This window comes from Protopterus annectens, chromosome 4.part0 (genome assembly GCF_019279795.1).
Source record: "Protopterus annectens isolate FY-2018-M chromosome 4.part0, PAN1.0, whole genome shotgun sequence".
NCBI lineage: Eukaryota > Metazoa > Chordata > Ceratodontiformes > Protopteridae > Protopterus > Protopterus annectens.
The window spans coordinates 658,262,407-658,268,406 of NC_056733.1; the positions used below are offsets into that span (position 1 = coordinate 658,262,407).

A 6,000-nucleotide genomic window follows, 5' to 3' on the forward strand; every position below is an offset into this window, starting at 1 on the left:
AGAAAATTGTGTGTTCATTCCAGTTTTGACAATTGTTTGGACAGGAGCATACCAAAAGTGCATTACAGTCAAAGATTGGCTAATGAGTGCAGAGTACAATGGAACAATTACATCCCTGGATCTGGACATGATACCTTTAGATATAAGCTGTGCAATGAAATGGGACTTCCTTACAACACTGGACACATGGTGATCAAAGAACATTTCATTCTCAAGGTAGGTTTCCAGTTCCCTAACTATGGGATTAATTTTTAGGGATGTGTTGTTAATGTGATAATTATAAGGGAAGTCACGTTTGTTGTGTGATATGATTATGTACGTTTTGACATTCAGTATATGGTTTTGACACAGATATTTGCTTGAAGCAGGCACTCTGAAGGATGTTGGTGGCCTCTGGGATGTTTATGATGGCAACATGTTTACAGTGTTTTGTCCATTTGGTCAGCCACAACTTCTTAACATTTGCTTTGACCTCTGAGAAGTAAAGTTCAAAGAGAAGTGGCACAAGAACGGAATCCCAGGGTACACTGCTGGGTCTTCTGTTGGTCAGGGTGCTACAGTACATGCTACACATTTACATGTGATGGTTTTATGATCTGAGATCCGCATGTTCCACAAATCAAAGTATCTGAGCTACGAGAATTTGAATGTACTGCAGAGGTCTCTAAATGTTGCTGTATGTTTTACTGCAAACCAACAGTCTTAAAAACCCAAACACTAAAACATATCAAGAAAAGATTTACATATCTAGCTAGCCTGTGTAACTGATTTATTACTATTTCTGCATTTTCTGTGTGTTTCTATCTAAAAACAAAAAAAAAAAAATAAAAAAAAAATAATCCTTGTTTTCCCGCCTCTCCTCGACTAGTTTAGACCAGTTTACAGGCTTTGCTGTATTCTGGGCTGTGGTGTAGTTCCTGTGTTGTCCATTTCCTTACTTGGATAGAAGGAAGTTTCTTTGCTCACCAGTGGAAGTGGGGAGCCTTGAGCAGCCTACCTGTCCCTGTAGGAAGTGACCTCAGCACAAGAGCTGTAGTAATTGGTTGTTTTGGACTGTTTCTAGCTCTTTTGAAGTTCCCTGTTTAAAATCCGCGTTTGCATGGCTTTGTGCGGTTGTGCGCATAGCGCAGCGCCAGTTAAACAAGGTTAAATGTCTTCTGGCTCCGCCAAGTCTGCTCTTCAAATTTTCCCTTAAGGAAGCTCTACTCTTAGTATAATCAGACTACTCGCTATATTATAAGCCTAGCACTTGTTCTCAAAACTTCTCTACTAAGTAAGCACTCCATTTACCTACCACCCCTGTGAATATCCACTTCCCTTAAAGGCACAGCACTCCCTTATACTGTTCTAGCATGTCGAGTGGTAGATTACTGGTGTCCTCTCCAGTTCAATCTGGGTATCTTGAGACAATGCTACAATTGTCTCATGTACACAGACAACCCTCTCCTCCTCCCAACAAACACAAATACATATGAGAGATGTAACTACAGAGCCAAACTGGAGGCTGAACTCTCTCAACTCAGGGCTGGCATGACCAGACAGGAGGAGATGGTAACCACACACACAACAAACCCAGTCCCAAATAGACCTACCACAACTGCAAACCAAACACATAAAAATACAAAGACATACTCGGAGGCTCTAATAAATAACTTATCAAAACAAAAGAGGCTCCCAAAGCAGACATCCAAAAATCCACCACCTCAAAACAAAACACATGCAACACATACTTCAATAAATCAGTGTGTCAATCAATCACAGCCCTTAAGGCCAAACACCATGCCTGATACACTAGTAATAGGTGACTCTATAGTCAGACACACTGATGTCCCGCTTACCAGGCTGAACAAGGAGAGGGTGACTGTGAGCTGCCTATCGGGAGCTAGGATCCGCCACATAACACACACACTCAGGTCACTCCAAAGCAAGTACAAATATGACTCCGTCATTGTCCATGCTGGCGTGAATGACCCGAGACGTACCTCCCTGGACTAAATGAAAAGAGACATAGAGGAGCTCTCTGATTATGTAGCCCAGGCTGGTATGACCCTGACCAATTGGCTCAAGTACTGGTGTCATTCTAAGGGGATCCAATGTCTGTCTGCCTGGGATGACATGTTGGACAAGCCACGCTGCTTTGCAAGGGACGGCTTGCACATGTCACCACTGGGCTTCCGGATATTGGCTAAGGCTCTTGCCACCCCCATAGTGCCTTTTTTAGGCAAGGCTCAAAAGACAAACCCACCTCCTTAGAAAACAAAAATGGAAAAAAACTAAGGGTAATGCTGCTCAATGCCAGAAGTCTAAATCTCAAAATGCAGGCACTCGATGCACTCCTCAGTATGGTGAACATCGACGTCTGTGCAGTAACTGAAACCTGGTTCAAGGATCCTGAGAGCACCCCAGCGCTACCAGGCTATACCTCGCATCATGCTTTTAGGCCCCAAAACCCGGGCCGAACCACAAAGGGAGGGGGAGTGTCCATATTCATCAAGGACACCCACACCTCCAGGTTAGTAGCAACACATGAAGCATCAGAGACCATACAGGTGCAACTAACCATAGGCAAAACTGCTATAAACTGGTAGCATGTTACAGACCACCCTCCCAATCTCAGGAACCCCACTCAGCCTTCCTGAAGACATTGGAGGATATGAATGTATCACAAAATACCATCATACTGGGAGACTTCAACTACCCAAACAGAGATTGGGTACATTATTCTAGCCCTAACACCCTAGCCCAAAGGTTCCTGGAATTCATAAATTCAAATGCACTGGAACAACTAGTCACCTCTCCCACTAGGGGAGATAATACACTAGACCTGATCATCACAAACATGGGGACAAAATGCTCCACACCAGAGGTATACCCCTCACTAGTGAGATCTGACCACAAACTAATCACCCTGGATATACATATCCCACCTCCACCCCAGCACAAAAGACCACAGTGAAAAACTTCTCAAAAGCAGACTTCACTCTTCTTAAGACTGAGATGGTATCCTTTAAGCCCACTGGGCCAGTGGATACCACATCCCACAATGCTGAATCCTTCACAAATGCTTTCTATGGACATCTCCAAGAATGCATGGATCATGCAATCCCAAATAAATCCAAGTCCCTCTCCACAAAGGCAAGCGTCCTGTCTGGTGGACCTCAGCCATTAACAAATTGTATAACAAAAGAAGGAAGCTACTGCACGACAGAGCAAAATCCCATAAAGGGAAGACATCTCTGATCAACACTAGCAGAAAACTACGTTCTCTCATAAAAACATCCAAGGCCAACTTTGAGAGAAAAATCGCTAAGGACACTAAAGATAACCACAAAGCCTTCTTCAGCTATGTTAGAAACCAGGGCGGAAACCCTCAGATATGCTCAGAGTTAGTTCACAACAACAAAAAATACACTGAACCTACAGATATTGCCAACATTCTGGCTGACAGGTTCAGTGCAAATTTCTCCCCTCCCTCACCCCCAAAAGAAGAAATACTTATCCCAGCTGAATGTAATCTCCCTGTCATCTCAGATGTCCAGGTGAGAGCCGCCCTCAGCAAAGCTAAAAACACAGCATCAATGGGACCCGACGGTATCCCGGGTTGCGTGCTACGTGAACTCCAAGAGGAGCTAAATCCGCACATAAAAATGCTATTTAACCTTAGTCTTACTACAGGATATGTACCTGAACACTGGCGTACAGCAACAGTGGTCCCACTCCACAAAGGGGGTACCTCTACAGACCCTGGGAACTACCGCCCCATAAGCTTAACCAGCCTGGTCTGCAAAGCTATGGAAAGAATCATTATGGAACTCATAAACAGAGATATTGGGGACCTGCAGACACTTGACCCCACCCAGTTCGGCTTTGTAAAGGGCAGATCCTGCCTTTTGAACCTGGTTGACTTTTTCGAAACAGTCACTAGAGCCATTGATGAGGGCAAAGCAGTCCATACAGCCTACCTGGACTTGGCTAAGGCCTTCGACACAATACCCCACTCAGGCATCATAGATAAGCTTAACAGCTTAAATGTAAACCCTTATGTCACTAGATGGGTTGCAAACTGGCTAAAGGACAGAACCCATAAAGTTAAAATCGTTGGAGCAATGTCAGACTCAAAGCCAGTCACAAGTGGTGTCCCACAGGGATCTGTCCTGGGACCCCTCTTGTTCGGCATTTATTTCTCAGATGTTAAAGCAAACATGGGAGGGTTGTGGCTGACAAAGTTCGCAGATGACTGCAAACTAGGCGCCATAGTCGATACACCAGCGGACACATACATCCTACAAAAGGCCTCACAGAAGCGGACAACTGGTGCCGGAGTCATGGCCTTAAACTAAATGCCAAAAATGTATAGTCATCCCTTTGGGAAAAACAAAGTACCCACAAATTATCACATAGACAGCAACCCACTGAGTACAGAAAAAGTAATCAGAGACCTAGGGACCCAAGTCGACAGCGACCTCTCATTTCACACCCACGTTGTCAAAGTGGTTAGAAAAACATTCTACCTTGCACACCTTATCATGAAGGGATTCACATCCAGATCCAAGGATGTCATTGTACCCCTGTACTCCTCCCTCATCAGACCCATGATTGAGTACAATGCCCCATTTGGTATGTACCTCACATGGCATTTGCAACAGCTGGAGAGACCACAAAAGTACCGAACCAAGAGGATCAAGGGTCTCCAACATATGTCTTATTCTGCCAGACTAAAGAAACTCCAGCTCTATTCAGTAGCATACCGCCTGTTCGGAGGTAATCTCTGCCTGACGTACAAGGCCATGTCCAATCAGGAACTGATGGACCTGCTCCACCTCAAAAAATCCAAATCCATCAGAACCACAAGAGCTAAAGACTTAAACCTCAGCACAAGTATGAATAGGACATGCTGGAGGGATAGATTCATAACCCAGAGGCTTCCCATGCTCTGGCACAAGATCCCAGTTCATGTTAGGCAGAACCCCTCACTGACTCTCTTCAAGAGAAATCTTGATGAGTGGATGGGAGATCGTAAGTTTACCCCAGGGGTCACATCTATGTCACTACTAGACAGGGGCACAGTAAACTAATTCTATTATATAAGGAGACCTTCACTGTGTCACTACTAGACAGAGGCACAGTAGTCTAAATCTATTCTGTGCATTTTGTACCATTTTATGGGGTGGCGAAAGCCACATCACTATGGCTACGCTTACAAATGCCCCAGGGCAGATAGCCTAGTACTAAACTATGAAACTATGAAACTATATGCTTTTGAGTTTAAGTATAGTACTAAAGCATTAAAAGACAAAAGCTGCACATAGAAAAACAAAACTTTCTTTAAGAATGCAGATTCTTCACAAAACTCTGACCTGGCACAAAGCAAGGTGTACGGAGAACACGAACAATTTAAAGCCTACAAAAGGTAAATTCAATTAAATCATCTGTAAACAGTACATGGTTCCTTCACCAATTTCACTCAGAGAGAGTGAAAGGAAGCTGACATTAAAAAAAAAAACTGAAAACTCATGCTATAATCTATTCAGGAAAACTAGTCAGGAGAGTATACTAATCTTCTAAAAAAATAGCAATTTAAAATATTCTGAGACCATTCATATCTGCATCTTCACTATAAACAGAGATATATATTAATTCAAGACAAATGCTTCCAAAAAATGAATGCCCTGCCATATAAAACAGTGCAAAAAGCTTCCAAAACACATTACATAAATATTTAGTACTTATTACTGGTCATTAAAAGTAGTGAAGAAAAGGCAGTATTAATGGAATTTTGCAAAACAACTGTCCACTGTTCAAACAACTCTAGAATGACTGGACTGAGTCCATGGTGTCTGATCTGCCTAGAAGTTTAGGGCAGTTCCCCTAATCAGTCAGGGGACAGATCAACTGCTTAGCATAAATCCACTGAAAGACTAGCCCCTTTTTACTAATTTGCACCTACAGAAATAATCAAGCTGCTTCACTCTTCACTTCTGTAGTGCTAAACATGTGAGC

The 6,000-nt window shown here is 43.2% G+C and overlaps 1 protein-coding gene across 1 annotated transcript in view; it reads right to left on the reverse strand.

The window, feature by feature from the left end:
• The window catches only part of ACAD10 (acyl-CoA dehydrogenase family member 10), a 1,588,826-nt gene that overhangs the window by 1,429,502 nt on the left and 153,324 nt on the right, over positions 1-6,000 (reverse strand). The gene's annotated exons all lie outside the window — the stretch shown is intronic.